The following is a 17,135-nucleotide window of genomic DNA, read 5'->3' on the forward strand; positions in this document are numbered from 1 at the left end:
TATTATATTATTTCACACACGTAGATATTAACTGCGAGCGCGCGAATTATCTCTGTGCGCGCGCACTCCGAGGAAACTGCTCCCCTAGCGAGGAAAAAAATGCTGCGAGCGAGGAGGAATCTGTGACCAGCGCGGCGCCAAACAACCACTCGAAAATCACTCCGCTCTCTCCAAATTCATTTCTGCCCGCGCGAAGTGAATTTCTGCTCTCTCGCTCGAAACTTTTGGAACAGTGGGGAGGGACCCAGGGGGGGGGGTCGGTACTGGCTCTGCTGTGATTGGTCGTTTCTGAGCGAGATTTGATTGACAGCCCTCCTTTCAGAAAGCCCAGGAAAGTGAACTCCCAGTCCCCGAAGAAGAAGACGCCATTACCACTTCGTTTTCCAACTCCGCTGCTATTTTTTTTCTTTTGTCAACATTTCTACTACCTGTCTTGAAGTAAAGATTCTGCCAATAAACTGTGTACCTTGATAATTTTAACAGGTCGTCTAGAAGAAATGTATCTTGGCCAGTAGATTGTCGCTATGAGTTTAGTGGGCACAGCCATGTTATCCCAGTCAACTTGTCTTGAAATAAAATTCTGCTCATAAAACGACTACATTTGTAATTCTGTTTATCCATTAGAGCTATGTAGTGTCACAGACAGCATCCCAAAATTGGTTTAAGTAAAACCAAGGTGTTATTTAAATTAGGGACCTTTTTGCAATTACCAAAGCGTTGAAGTTTGAATAGCAAATTTTAAATGTGAAATGTTGATACACCCCAAAATAGGCTACAGTTATCACTTGCCCCTAGATTGTTTCAAAGCAATTTTGGTAGGTCCATGTACCATTCACACTTGCATTGCATTAAATACAGTAGAGCCAAGGAACAAGGTAGAATGTGACATTCAACTACCACCCTGTTGTATGTCCCCTGTAATATCAGAACAAGTCATACATTTTGACATCAATAATGTTCCAAATCTGCTGCTGTATGTCTGTAGATGTTTTAACATTGGACCTACAAATAATGCTTTATTGTTAATCTTGTTTTGCCAGATTTTAATAGGCCTACTTCAGAAAAACTTCAGAATAAGTAAATGCTGCAAAGCATAGCTAGGTACCTCTACATACACTGTTGTATTTACAAACATATTGGAGTGAACCCCAACTTTGTTAATTGTACAAGGCAGGACCAAGAATCTATTGAAATTGAAACAATTCAGAAAACTAGTGGACTGCTACCTAAAAGGCAGTTAAATTAGATAAATTATCTACAAGAGAACTAATAGATTTTCTGGCATGGCACACAAGGAGGTAGGCTGATGTAACTGAATGAGCAGTTTATTAATACAATTAATCAGGGTCGCACCAGAGACCAGTGGGTGGGGGAGTCCTTGGGGGGTGTGGTGGGAGTTAAGAGGGGCTCAAATATTCGCGGCATAGGAGGTACAATTCCCTAGCGGCCATGCCCGGGTCGCTCTGCTCAAGGAGGGCCTGAACACCTTCCCTTAGTTCCTCACTCACCGGACAGTCAATGTGAGGAATCACAATAACTCCTTCTGTTTCACCATTGTGGTCTATAGCAATATCCCAGTCAATGTCTAGCTCCTCAATGTCCTAGAAGAGAAAAAGCAGAATTTTACATGGCATTTGTGGCTGGTAGTCTATCCTCCCAGAATATGTATCTGACATAATAGTACTTGTTTGCATAGAACAATACCACCCCCAAGGTTACAGGATTCCAAAACCTGACCCAATTATCAGACATTATACAAGGTTTTAACACTTAACAATATTTAGAAAACATGCCTCAATGTTTTCTGGCTGGTCAATATCTGTGGTCATCAAACCCAGCCACCACAACTGCTCAGGAGTTCTATCATTTTCAGTTCGGACAGGATGATTGTTCCAACCTTCCACAAAACTTTCAAGGTCCATCTTCAGTTTGGGGGGAAAGACCAGGTGGACACAGAAAGGTCTTCTGTTGAGTTCATGATAGGTAAAGGCAGGGGTTAAACCATGAAATGAGTAATGCATACATATCCACTGTCTTGGTAATATGAAGGTTAGGTTTTAGCCAGTACTGGCAGTCAAACATTTCAAATTAATTGTGCCTCTGAAGACTGCTTGCATCAAGGCTAAAACAAAATAGCACAATAGTCACATATAAATGTTTTTAGAACCAAATAACCTTTTTTGACAATTTTATTCACACCATTAGCAATACTCTTCAAACAAGCTCTGTAAAAGTGATTTTGGTTTAAACCTGTGGAAGAAACATCCAGCAACTGATCCTGTTCCAGACTCCGAAGCATATTGTAGTATTTGGAGGTGACACAGGTCTTCACGTCCCGCCACAGATGTTCGATTCTAATGACAACGACAAATACAATCTCTTTAACCCTACCAAATGTACAACAGCCAGAAGAATTTTAATAAGTAAGGCACAATGGCTGCTGAGGTGCACTGTTATAGAGAATTAATGAACGAGGCAGACATGACAAACCTTTGGTTGTGAACGCATTTTCCAGACATGAAGCTTCCCCTGTCAGTACCCCGCATAGTGAACATAAACCTTGCAATGTCAACATTCCCAATGCCTTGATCACCTCTGACCCTATGATGCACCGGAGATAAAGTAGTGCAAAATGGCAAAGTTTGTGACAAGTTTAGTCAGATTTGTGTAAACATGTCAAGTGTGGCTTCGATACATCTCAACATCCAAACCACTGAACACCAGTGTTTGTGTATTAAGTTGATATACAGCATACATGGCAACAGTCTGTGTCAGCTTTTTAAAGGCTCCGACCCATCCCTAGAAAGAGGGTGACACTATTGTGGCAACTTGTGCCCTGGTAACATTGATAGTGCCATACAACCGACTCAAGTACAAGAGGCCCATTACAACCTCTACTTAACATTTACCTCTCCACACAGCTTTGAGCACATAAAATTCAGTCCTACAGGAAAGTATTAAGGTGAAGAACTGAACTGAAATGATCAAAATTAAATGGATCTTTCTGGTCCCATGGCAAATATATTCACATTTAAAAAAAAAAGGTTTACCTTGAGGGAATGCCATATCTTTCCGTAGCCTGCTTGAAGGCAGCAAATGCCGTTGAAGCCAGGTTGTTGGTGGCAGCATTGAGGCACATTATCTATTTTATAAAATTACAATGCAAATTCTTTTAAGTTATGGTAAGTTTCAGGCAGTCATGCACAATACATTACCAATAATATCTTTTTAGCTTCAAGAGACAAACCATGTTACACAAAACGATAATTTACCTTCCTGGAGTACCCATCCACTGCTCCAAACAGCACAAAGTTGTGCCTTGGGAGCAAAGTTTTGACTGTAATTACTACACCAGCACAATAAATAGCCTATACATGTATACCATTCTATTATTATTCATAAGAACCAACCTGATTAATTTATGGTTTGTGTCCACATGCTACAGAGAAAGGGGGTCCCTGACAGAGTAGGTCCTTCGCAAAATGCAGCCTAGGCCTGACAATCTTGAGATAATGCCCAGGGAGTCTACACAGTGCAATGATGCAGCCACTCTCCTCCACTGAACATGGATACCCATAGACCGCAACCTCCCCTTAACCATGCGGTAGCCTGTAGTTGGCATCTCATTCTTTATGGTCCGCACAACATTATCCAGCTCCTCATCATCAATTTCATGGTAGCGTCTAACAGAAAGACCAAATTCATTCATCCTTCTAAACACTGTCCTCCTTGACACACCGAGCATCTTTGCGATGCAGGGAACAGGGAGGTCTAGCTTCAGGACTTCCTCCAAGCATTCCCTATCAATATCAAACCTGGGACGCCCCACCTCCCCAGGTACTGTATCGGGCTGGACACTACCAGTGTGTTGCCTCTCAAGGTGGTCCCTCACATGCCTAAAAAAGTTCTCTAGGGCCTGTACTATGTATGTCGGTACATCAACATGCCTTGACAGTGCATTGCACAAATACAACTCCTGCCTACACATAAACTCAAAATAATCCAAATCAATAGGCTCTCTTGTGAGTCCCAGTTCAAACTTGGACAGGAGCCGGGTCAGGATCTGTCTCCTAATGGTGTCCTGAGAAGAGAGAATGAAAGTGAAAAAATAAATACATAAAGTCAAGCTAAAACTACATTACAGGACATGCTAATATTTCAGCAATGAATCATTTCAATGTGTGTTGTGACACACAAGGTGTGTGTGTGTGTGTGTGTGTGTGGACATACAGTAATTCCAGTGTGTGTGAACATACAGTAATTCCATTGACAGTTAATTTCACTCTCCAATATTACAGCTTGACAATGGATATTTAATACATAGGTAGGTAGCCTAACCTAAGTGGTACAGCTGACCGACTTACCTCCATTCTAGAGGCTGCTGCTGCTAGTACAGAAGCTCGGTGAAATCCATGAGTTTGAGGGCACAAACATGAGGGGTGGGGAGAAATGCATAAGAACATGCATCAACTTTTGACCAATGCCACAACCAGCAAGTTTCTAAAATAATATTTAACAATATCTATTTAATGTAGTTCAGTTAATAACGTAATATTCATTGTTGCCAGCCAGACATGGAGCTAACTAATGTTAACCTATGTCAGGTTAAAAATCATTTCTGACAAATGAAGGGAAGTGAAGCAAGATAGTAGTGAGAGGAGATTTCTCTAGAACATTTCAACTTTAAATACAATAGAACAATATTTAGAGTCATTTGTCAAAAATGTTTGTTAACCTGACATATACGCTGTAAGTTTACGTTAGCTATTCGCTAGCGCTAGCTACGGTTAACGTTATGGACAAACTAATAACGTTATAGACTATACAAAGACTCATGTTGATGTTTAGCTACAATAACATATTTCTCAGAAACATACTTAGATTAAATTTTACACAAGCCACTGTTTTCGTTCATCACAAATGCCCGAATTCAGCCAAGGGTTTCTTACCTGAAGGAACCTCTGCCCAGACGCCGTTGTCTTCTTCGTTTCAGCAGACTTCCATGAGAAAAGGGCTGTCAATCAAATCTCGCTCTTCAGAACGACCAATCACAGCAGAGCAAGTACCGCCCCCCCCACCGGTTCCCTCCCTCATAGTGCCAATACCGCCCCTGGTTCCCTCCCCCACAGTGCCAGTACCGCCCCTGGTTCCCTCCCCCAAAGTGCCAATACCGCCCCTGGTTCCCTCCCCCAAAGTGCCAATACCGCCCCTGGTTCCCTCCCCCACAGTGCCAATACCGCCCCTGGTTCCCTCCCCCACAGTGCCAATACCGCCCCTGGTTCCCTCCCCCAAAGTGCCAATACCGCCCCTGGGTCCCTCCCCCACAGTGCCAATACCGCCCCTGGGTCCCTCCCCCACTGTGCCAATACCGCCTCTGGTTCCCTCCCCCACAGTGCCAATACCGCCCCTGGTTCCCTCCCCCACTGTGCCAAAAGTTTCGAGCGAGAGAGCAGAAATTCACTTCGCGCGAGCAGAAATGAACTTGGAGAGAGCGGAGTGATTTTCGAGTGGTTGTTTGGCGCGCTGGTCACAGATTCCTCCTCGCTCGCAGCATTTTTTTCCTCGCTCGGGGAGCAGTTTCCTCTGAGTGCGCGCGCACAGAGATAATTTGCGCGCTCGCAGTTAATATCTACGTGTGTGAAATAATATAATACGCCCGAACGCATGTTTTATCGCGCGAGTTCTTTTTGGCACTATTCTGTCGCCATACAGTCATACTCGAGTGACCGCCGATGATGATGATGATGATGATGATGATGATGATACTGATGCGGATGCATCCACACCAAATGTAAGGCTGATAAATTCCAGCCCAAAACATTCCGTGACCATGGGTTGCTACTGGGGTCAGGACACTGCTGGATCAGAGCCAACCTCCCTGGATGTCAACAAGGAGCTACCGCCAGAGGACCTTGTTTTGGGCCAGGGAGGGGACGGGGACACTGGGCTTACAGAGCTGCCCTCCCTGGCCAGGAATGGGAACAGCGGTGACGTCAAGGGTAGGGGCTGGGACCCAGCGGATACAGAGCCGCCCCCATCATCCATCAGCAGCCCGCCGTAAGGAGCAGCCCGGGATGGGTGCTCGGCGGAAGAAACCCTCATGGTGGATGGACCCATCCACATGGGGTTTGGGTTAGGCCAACGGGACGTTGGTCTTTCAAGGAAGGGGGCAGTGTGGCGAATTCTATTGGAGTGTTCCTGCTGGAAGTCAGGGGGTTCGTTTGCATATTACCCTGAATGCAGCTGAAGAGTGTTAATGTTTTGTGTTATATTGTAGGATATTGAACATGTTAAAATCGGGCATATGTGTTACAGATATAGCGGAGATGTTGTGGAAGGTAATGGGGGCGTTATTAGAAAAGTTGTATTGGACAGCATGCTATTTCCCACCATGGGTGTAAAGAGTAGGCAAACAGTTAACCTCGGTTCTGTGGCCGTTCAAAGACAGAAGAGGAGACCATTACAAAACTATGTCTGTTATCACTGGCTTGTCTTACGGTCATTAAAAGCTTGCTGGATAATTCTGAAAGGATGGCTGAGGAGTCCACTATTTGACCACATCACATTATAATGCAAAAGAATAATCTCTGTTTAGCAATTGTTTGACGGGTCCTGTCATGACTCGTGACACTTCAGACGTTGGCGCTATATTTTCGTAGTGCTGGCAGGAATCTGGGTGGCGCAGTGGTTAGCGCAGTCGCCTCACAGCAAGAAGGTTCTGGGTTCGAGCCCTTGGGTAGTCCAACCTTGTGGGTCGTCCCGTCGTCCTCTGTGTGGAGTTTGCATGTTCTCCCCGTGTCTGCGCGGGTTTCCGCCCAAAAACATATAGGTCAGGTGAATCAGCCATACTAAATTGCCTCTAGGTGTGTGTGTGTGTCGGCCCAGTGTGATGGCCTGGCGACCTGTCCAGGGTGTCTCCCGGCCTGCCGCCCAATGACTACTGGGATAGGCTCCAGCATCCGGGTTATTTGGACGATGGATGGATGGCAGGAATCTGAGGGCCGATTCAAATTATCCAACTATTACTGTGAATCTTTGCTGTAGCCTCTAAATACAATCTATTCATTACGACTGCACAGCACAAAAGCCCAGATGAGTTGCCTCTGTATGTCATCATCGGAGACGTCGAGACCCATGTGACGCAGGCGATACGTGGGGTCCAAAGATGGCCACATTTAGGCCCTGTCACATCAGCAATTGTCACATTGATATTTTGCACTGAAATCAGTTCATTTCAATGAAATCGCCGCAATCGCTAGATTTGCTTCCGGTAGTGAAGTATATTTTCAGATGCCTTCACCTTGAGTTCAACTTTTGGTGAACTTTAATATGCAAATTAGCACCTGTTGCGTTTGTAGACACTACATTCCATCACCAGTAGGTGACTCTGTGAGACGGTGGATAGCGGAAAAAGACTGCTGTAAGGGGACAGAAGAAGAACAAGTAGCACGAGGACAGAAAGTTCGATGCGTATGCGATTGAGGTTAGGTGTTGCTGAATAAAGCTGGATAACAGTTCGTTCGTCTCCTGTGATTCACTCACCAACATAACAAATTGGCGACAAGGATGGGATTCGAACCCACGCGTGCAAATGGAGAGTGAGATGATACAAGATAATTTCAAATGCTTATCTCATTGGACAAGGTGCTACTGGCGGAAAAGCTCACACTGGACAAGGCTCTGACAATCGCATGCCAGGCGGAGGCAGCGGTTAAAAATGCGACACTGCTTGCTCCAGCCAGAACGGCTGGTACAGGCTGTCGGCGCGACACACGTACGTTTTCGAGGGAAAAGAGGAACACGAAAACAGCCAAGTCCCCGGCACCAGTCCGTCACAAACAGACAAACACTAACCAACATAACGCACCGCTTTGACTGTGTTGACATCCGACAGTGCGGTTGCCAGGGTCCAAAATGGAGGACACAAACATATCAGCAGTGGTCACGTCATCCATCCATCTATCCATTATCCAAACCGCTTATCCTGCTCTCAGGGTCGCGGGGATGACACCCGCCGCCCAGTGACTGCTGGGATAGGCTCCAATTTTATACAATTGTGCTAAACTATGTTGTGTATTGATAAATGTTCTATCATTCACTTTGGATACGGAACTACTTATTGTTTACATGTTGTTGACCGGATGTAACCCCGCCCAGAAAGGATATAAATATTAGGCGCAAAAGCGCCAAAACCCAGAACTGCGCTCTCCAGTGCCTTGGCAGTCAGGTGGACATGTACAGCCGAGAGATATGAATAAAAGCTCCTGTACATAAAGTCATCTCCGGGTCCTCCTTTGTCCATAAGAACGCAACACTGGCGACGAGGGGGATTCGTTTTTCCACGAAAACTTTTTCTTCTGAGACGGAGAAAAAGGTGTGAGAGAAGAGAGAGCTAACCGGAGCAACGCGCTAGCTAGCAAGCAAAGCAGCAACTAGCAACGTCAGTCACGACATGGCTGTGTTTAGCAGTGAGCCGGGTTTGTGCTTCAACGAGGCTAACGAAAGCTTCAGCACGTACGAGGATCGTTTTGCACAGTTTATCGAAGCCAACGGGATTGAGGAGGGGAAGCAACGGGCTGTGTTCCTATCCGTGGTGGGTGCAAAGACTTCCGCTTTACTGACTGACTTGGTAGCGCCAAAGAAGCCATCGGAAACGCCATTAGCGGATATTTTTAAAGCATTGAGGGACTTTTATGTGCCAAAGAAGAATGTCCTGAGCGAACGTTATAGCTTCCGTGCCCGCAAGCAACAAAGTGGTGAGTCTCTAGCCGAGTATGTTGCCGCGCTAAAAGGGTTAGCAGCCTCTTGCGCATTTGGCGCGACGCTAGAAGAACAACTGAGAGATCAGCTAGTATATGGTATCAGTAGTAAAGAGCTGAGAACTACGCTGTTGAGTGCTGCTTATGGACGAGAGCTAAACTGGGCTAAAGTGATGGACACGGTGAACAATTTTGAGTGCACATCCACGAGTCTTAGAGCATTCCAGCAAGCTCCGCTGAGAACAGACATTGTGAGAGCCAGCAGCTACAAAGGGAGCGCCAGTGTGCGGGGAAACGTGGCACACGACATGAAAAAGGGCGCCAGGGACACGGCATGCTACCGGTGCCTCGGAGAGGGACATCAAGCAGCGACATGCAGGTACAAAGAGTTCCAGTGCAGAGCCTGCAACCGGAAGGGCCATCTGGAGAGGGCGTGCAGGTCCACTGCATCATCGGAGTCGGAGACGGCCAACCAAGGCGGCAGCTCCAGACGGGGACCTAGGACGAGCAGCAGGGCCAATCCTGCAGAGAGGCAGACTCGCTACATCACCAGGGAGGAGTCTCCCCACGAGCAGCAAAGTGCATCGGAGGAAGAGACTGATGATGAGGACTACAGGGCCTCCAACAAAACCCACAAGCTGACCATCATCGAGGTAACAGGGACTGAACAAGACTTGGGGTTGTTTTCCGTTACCGGTAGGCCTAAACATGATAATGAATATGTCAGACCATATATGGTCATGGTGAGATGTAATGGTGTAAAGATCAAAATGGAGGTAGATACAGGCGCAGCCATGAGTATCATAAATGAGAAACTGTACAGACAGAGGTTTAGCAAGTGTAAACTAATGCCATGTGATGTAAGTTTAAAAACTTATTCTTCAGAGCCGATTCCATTGTTGGGTAAATTCCAAGTGAAAGTACAGTGTGGGGAGCAAACAGAACAGCTATCTTTGTTAGTGTGTAAGGGACATGGGCCAACACTGATGGGTAGAAACTGGATCCAGTTCTTAAAGTTAGACTGGTCTAGAGTGAAGCATGTACCAGTAGTAGTAGATCCACTGACTGAGATGTATCAGAAATACTTCCAGGTGTTTGAGAGAGACAGGGGGGTCATTTCAGGAGTAAAAGCAAGGTTACAGGTGGTTAGCGACGCCACGCCCAAGTTTTGCAAAGCAAGATCAGTGCCTTATGCACTGACTACAGCAGTAGAACAGCAGCTAGACAGACTGCAAGAAAAAGGAGTATGGACCCCGGTAGAATATAGTGAATGGGCTACTCCCATAGTATGTATCCCCAAAACAAATGGAGAAGTCAGAATATGCGGGGATTATAAAGTGACAATAAACCCATGGCTAGAGGTAGACAAATATCCTCTCCCAAAGACACAAGACCTGTTTGCTAAACTAGCAGGTGGCAGGTATTTCACCAAGTTAGACCTCACACAAGCATATCAGCAAGTAGAGCTGGATGATGAATCCAAGCAGTACCTAACTATAAACACGCCTAAGGGGCTGTATCGTCTAAACAGGCAATATTCCAACGCATCATGGATCAGGTATTACAGAGGCTGCCAAGGGTGGTGTGCTATTTAGATGATATACTCATCACAGGGACAACAAAAGCCGAACACTGGGAAAATGTAGAACGAGTGCTGGAGCGGTTACAAGACAGAGGTGTAAGGGTGAACAAAGACAAGTGTGCCTTCGGCCAGCCAAGTGTTACATATTTAGGGCACAAAATAGACAAGGAAGGGTTACACCCCATAGAAGAGAAGGTAACAGCCATAGCAAATGCTCCCACCCCAAAGAATGCCACAGAACTGAGAGCATTCTTAGTCCTACTGACATATTATGGGAAGTTTATGGACAACTTATCCACTATCATAAAGCCTATGACTGAGTTGTTACAGAAAGACAAGCCATGGGTATGGTCTACTAAGTGCCAGGAAGCCTTTGAGAAGGCCAAGAGCCAGTTAACATCAGACACAGTGCTGACTCACTTTGACCCCCAGCTACCACTATTACTAGCGTGTGATGCAAGTGCCTATGGATTAGGAGCAGTGATAGCACATAGAATGGCAGATGGTAGTGAACATCCAATCGCATATGCCTCACGCACGCTTAGCAAGACTGAGATCAACTACTCTCAAATTGAGAAAGAAGCACAAGGTATCATTTTTGGGATACAAAAATTTAGGGACTACTTACATGGAAGGAAATTCATATTAGTGACGGATCATAAGCCTTTAGTGAAGATTCTAGGGCCAACAACAGGGGTGCCAGCGTTAGCCGCTGCCCGCCTGCAGAGATGGGCATTACTCCTCTCTGCCTATCAGTATCACATAGTCTACAAACCCTCCTTACAGCATGCAAATGCAGATGGTCTGTCCAGGCTCCCAGTACAGGGAGAAGCACCAACGAGTAACCCAGAGTACAGAGTGTCTTGGTTAGAAGCAATGCCAGTCTCAGCCAAAGATATTAAAATCCAAACAGATAAAGACAGGGTGCTCACAAAAGTTAGGCATTTTATACAGACAGGATGGCCTAAACATGTAGCAGATGAAGAATTAAAGCCATACTGGAACAGACGTGACGAGCTCACAGTGGAAGCCGACTGTGTGTTATGGGGTTTACGGGTAATCATACCCATGACACTGAGACCTACACTCTTGAAAGAGTTGCATGCAGAGCATTTGGGCATTGTGAAGACAAAAGCAGTAGCCAGAAGCCATTTTTGGTGGCCACGCTTAGATCAGGAAATAGAAAATATGGTAAACAACTGTATTTTATGCCAAGCAAACAGACACCTGCCCACCAAAGCGCCCGTTCCATGGAAATGGCCAGAGCAGCCATGGGAACGAATCCAAATCGATTTTGCAGAAAAAGGGAAACAGCAGTTTTTTTTTGTCAGTGATGCATACTCGCGCTGGCCAGAGGTCAAGCTTATGACCAGTACTACAGCTACAGCCCTAGTAGATGCAATGAGGGGCCTCTTTGTAGCGTGGGGGCTCCCCCAAGTGGTCGTTTCAGATAATGGCCCACAGCTAGTGTCAAGGGAGTTTGAAACCTTCTTAGAACAAAATGGTGTCAAACACATCAAGTCCGCTCCTTACAATCCAGCTTCCAATGGACAGGCAGAAAGGTTGGTCCAGATTTTTAAACAGTCTTTAGAGAAGCAGAAGGAATATGGGTATCCAGTGCAACAGTGCATTGATAGTTTTTTGTTTAGTTATAGGAACACTCCATCAACAACCACGGGGAAAACCCCAGCTGAGCTCTTTCTGAAAAGACAGGTTCAAACTAGGTTGTCGCCGATAAAGCCAAAATTCTCAGCACAGATGCAAGGGTTACAGGCAGTCCTAGAACCCTCCAGCCCAATCAGAAGGTGAAGGTTAGGTATTTTCGGGAAGGGGATGGGAAGAAATGGAAACCAGGGGTGATAGAGCGAGCTCTAGGGCCAGTGACTTACTTAGTCAAGGTAGAGGGGCAAACCCTCAAGAAACACATTGACCAGTTGATCACAGATAAGACCACAGACAACACAGGAGACCCAGAATTTGACATTGCAGAACATGTGTTTGTCAGGACTCCAGAAACAGAGGTGGTACCCAGTGGTGAACTGGAAAGAGATGAAGCACCACGCACCAGACCACAGCGAAACAGGCGAGCACCTGATAGGTTAACTTTATAATCTGCTTAAGAGAATCATAGGTTATAAACAACTGTTCATTGATTGTAAACAACTGTTCATTGAGTGTTGACTGTAATAGGAAAAAGAACGTCACTGCTGTGGGTGGAAAACGGTTTTTTTTTTTTGTTTCAGATGAAAATATGAGAGGTTTAAAGTTTCTGGGGAAGAATGTTGTGTATTGATAAATGTTCTATCATTCACTGTTGATACGGAACTACTTATTGTTTACATGTTGTTGACCGGATGTAACCCCGCCCAGAAAGGAGATAAATATTAGGTGCAAAAGCGCCAAAACCCAGAACTGCGCTCTCCAATGCCTTGACAGTCAGGTGGACATGTACAGCCGAGAGATATGAATAAAAGCTCATTTACATAAAGTCATCTCCAGGTACTTTGTCAATAAGAACGCAACAAACTATTATTGTGTTTAGAAATCACGTGAGGACACAGCGCTGTCGCTCGACCCAACCTCTGCGTTGCATTGTTTATTTAGACTGACACAGCGCCACGGGAAGACCCGATCAAACAACCCAGAGCCCGCAGGCATCACCAATCGATCCCAGCACAATAGAACAGCACCAAATCAAATGCAGCACTGTCGATGTGTGCAGACATAACAACTATACCGATTGGCTAGACAGAAGGACCGAGCTGCGAACTTTTACCGATTGTCTAGACAGAGGGACCGAGCTGCGAAGGATGTGCAGCAGGTTAGGGCGATCAAGGATAGAGATGGAAATGTGCTGACAAGTGAGAAGAGTCTGCTGAGAAGATGGAAGGAGTACTTTGAGGGGCTGATGAATGAAGAAAATGAGAGAGAGAGACGACGACAGACGTTGGCAAAGTGATTTTGCTTACCGCAGCTACGGCATGTCTGGCCACGGGCAGGGCAGTTCGAGTCCTTGAAGCACGAGACCGAGATCCACAGTTACCATAGGACTGTTGAGGACGGGGCCGAGAACGCTGTCGTTGCAGTTGCAGGACGTCCTCAGTGGAGTCGGCGCCCGCCTCGCTCTGGCTGGGTTGCGTCCCGAGGGGCAGCCGTGAGTAGAGGGAGAAATCGTTGGCAGCTTGACTGGAGGTGGCCACTTGCTGTGTATTTAGCATAGCAGCACACTCATCTGCTCTCTCAACTTGTAGTGCGATGGTAATTGCTCTGGACAGCAGCAGATCGTCTTTTTCCAGCAGTAGAGTCTCACGCACCATTGCGTTGTTGGTGTGTTCGATTAGCTGGTCGCGAACCATCTCGTCCTGAAGCGCGCCAAGCTTGCATGAGCTAGCTAGCCCTCGCAAATTAGCTACATACTGCTGCACAGACTCACCAGGCAGTTGGTGTCGCTGACGGAATATAAATCGCTGAAGGAGGGCACTCTGTGGAGCAGCGAAATGGGTGCTCATAAGTCCCACAGCTTCGTCAAAGTTTGTGAAGTTCCCCAGAGTCCCGAGCACACGATGACCCTCTGCTCCCAAGCAGTGTAGCAACAGAGCCGTCTTCCTAGCCTGGCTCACGTCGTCGAGCCCTGAGGCGATGATGTAATTTTAAAAACTATGTAGCCAGCGAGTACATGGTACCGGAGGCTCGCCAGGTAATGCCAGGAAGGGGGCAGGTGGTGGGAGAGAGATATATCCCATCCTCGTCGCCAATATTGTGTTTAGAAATTACGTCAGGAGACAGCGCTGTCGCTCGACACAACCTCTGCGTCGCATTGTTTATTTAGACTGACAGCGTCACAGGCAGACCCGATCAAACAACCCAGAGCCCGCAGGCATCACCAATCGATCCCAGCACAATGGAACAGCACCAAATCAAATGCAGCACTGTCGATGTGTGCAGACATAACAACTATACCGATTGGCTAGACAGAGGGACCGAGCTGCGAAGGATGTGCAGCAGGTTAGAGCGATCAAGGATAGAGATGGAAATGTGCTGACAAGTGAGAGGAGTCTGCTGAGAAGATGGAAGGAGTACTTTGAGGGGCTGATGAATGAAGAAAATGAGAGAGAGAGAAGGTTGGTTGATGTAGGGATAGTGAATCAGGGCGTGCAGTGGATTAGCAAGGAGGAAGTGAGGGCAGCTATGAAGAGTGGAAAGGCAGATGGTCCTGATAACATACCTGTGTGGAGGTATGGAGGGGTTTAGGAGAGATGACAGTGGAGTTTTTAACTAGATTGTTTAACACAATCTTGGAAAGTGAGAGGATGCCTGAGGAGTGGAGAAGAAGCATACTGGTACCGATTTTCAAGAACAAGGGTGATGTGCAGAACTGTAGCAGCTACAGAGGTATAAAGTTGATCAGCCACAGCATGAAGATTTGGGAAAGAGTAATAGAAGTTAGGTTAAGAGGAGAGGTGACGATTAGTGAGCAATAGTATGGTTTCATGCCATGAAAGAGCACCACAGATGCGATGTTTGCTTTGAGAATGTTGATGGAGAAGGTCAGAAGGAGTTACATGGTGTCTTTGTGGATTTAGAGAAAGCATATTACAGAGAGGAGGTGTGGTATTTGAGGAAGTCGGGAGTTGCAGTGCAATATGTAGGAGTGGTGCAGGATATGTGTGAGGGAAGTGTGACAGTGGTGAGGTGTGTGGTTGGAATGATACATGGGTTCAAGGTGGAGGTGGGATTACATCAAGGATCGGCTCTGAGCCCTTTCTTGTTTGCAATGGTGATGGACAGGTTGACGGACAAAATCAGGCAGGAGTCTCCATGGACTATGATGTTTGCGGACGACATTGTGATCTGTAGCGAGAGTAGGGTGCACGTTGAGGAGAGCCTGGAGAGGCGCAGGTATGCACTGGAGAGAAGAGGAATGAAAGTCAGTAGGAGCAAGACGGACTACCTATGCGTGAATGAGATTGAGGACAGTAGAATGGTGAGGATGCAAGGAGTAGAGGTGACGAAGGCATATGAGTTTAAATACTTGGGGTCAACTGTCCAAAGTAATGGGGAGTGCAGGAGAGAGGCGAGGAAGAGAGTGCAGGCAGGGTGAAGAAGAGTGTCAGGGGGGTACCAGCAAGAGTTAAAGGGAAGCTTTACAAGATGGTTGTGAGACCAGCTATGTTGTTTGGTTTGGAGACAGTGGCACTGATAAAAAGACAGGAGGTGGAGCTGGAGGTGGCAGAGTTGAAGATGCTAAGATTTTCACTGGGAGTGATGAAGAACGACAGGATTAGGAACGATTATATTAGAGGGACAGCTCAAGTTGGACGGTTTGGAGACAAAGCAAGACAGGCAAGATTGAGATGGCTTGGACATGTGTGGAGGAGAGATGCTGGGTATATTGGGGGAAGGATACTGAATATGGAGCTGCCAGGGAAAAGGAAAAGAGGAAGGCCAAAGAAGAGGTTTATGGATGTGGTGAGGGAGGACATGTGGATGGCTGGTGTGACAGAGGAAGACGCAGAAGACAGGAAGAAAGGGAAATGGATGATCCACTGTGGCGACCCCTAACGGGAGCAGCCTAAAGTTGTAGTAGTAGTAGTAGTGCTAAACTATATATTGCTACACAAATAGTATGTGGCATGTCCAGAACCTTGAATCAGTTTATCTGGACACCATGTTTAGTGGGAGAAAATTTTCATCACTCATCTAAGGGACTTCGTGACGAAGATTTCACAATGTCCGTTGGTAATTCACGATAATAAGCAAATCCGTGATGCTGATTTTGTTTTCACTTTGTCCACAATCATGAAACTAGCTTACCGCACCGGTAACTCAACTGTTTAAAGGCTGATGAATCCCCCAGTGTTACCACTTCTCAGCCACCTCACCATTTTCAAAAATGCAGTGAAGCTGGCGAGGAGAGTATCGGTGGGGGGGGGGGGGCGCTCAATAAACAACTGTATGACAAACAAGGCCATGGCTGCCTATTCAGGTAAAAAGGCTCAATTGCCAGTTTGTTGTTTTTGGGTTTGTTTGTGTTTAACAGCAGAGATTAAAATCAGTTAAAATAAGCCCGCAGTCTTAAAATAGGTGAGAGCTTCCGCATATCCGAGGTTCTCTTTCTCTTCCTCCGTTTCCTGCCGTGTCCTGTGTGTATGTGTGCGCGTACGCGTGTGCAGAGGTTACTTAATTGCTGATCTGCGCACTCGCCGCCAGGGGGCGGTGGCTAATTTGGAGCTTACATTATCTCTGGCACTTTGCTTTTGTCTCTTTCGTTCTTTGTCTCTTTTATTTGTTCTGTTCATCTGATACAGATGTTCCCCTCACCTCTGCAATGGCATCAGGTGATAGGAGCCCCACAGCACCCCACCTCCCATGGATCTCTGCTGCTTGTCTCCCTTTTTCCCTCAGCCACCTTGAGTGCGAATCTGCGAGTTTTGTTGCCTGTCACCCTCCGGTGTCACATGTATACCCTCTCCCAAGACCTGCTTCTCCTGCCCCTCTGAGATGTCGTCTCTCAGATCATCGGGAGGAATCCGAGACCTGCCCTGCCTACCTCGCTCTCCCCTAGGTGTAACGCGAGAACAGGTAGAAGTATGCTGACACCTTCCGCCTCTCCCGTGCCAGCCAAGCAGGCGACGGCCACTCTTGGGATGAGACGAGTAGGACGACCGTCGTGTCTTCGAGGAGGAGGACCCTGCCTGCTTCTTTGTCGATATGGAGACGCCAATTGCTCACCCTTACCCTCTCGGCAACCTGTCCAGCCTGTTTTCCTCGGCTGCCGAGAGGATGGGCATCCT

The sequence above is a fragment of the Lampris incognitus genome, chromosome 9, assembly GCF_029633865.1.
Source record: "Lampris incognitus isolate fLamInc1 chromosome 9, fLamInc1.hap2, whole genome shotgun sequence".
Classification (NCBI taxonomy): domain Eukaryota; kingdom Metazoa; phylum Chordata; class Actinopteri; order Lampriformes; family Lampridae; genus Lampris; species Lampris incognitus.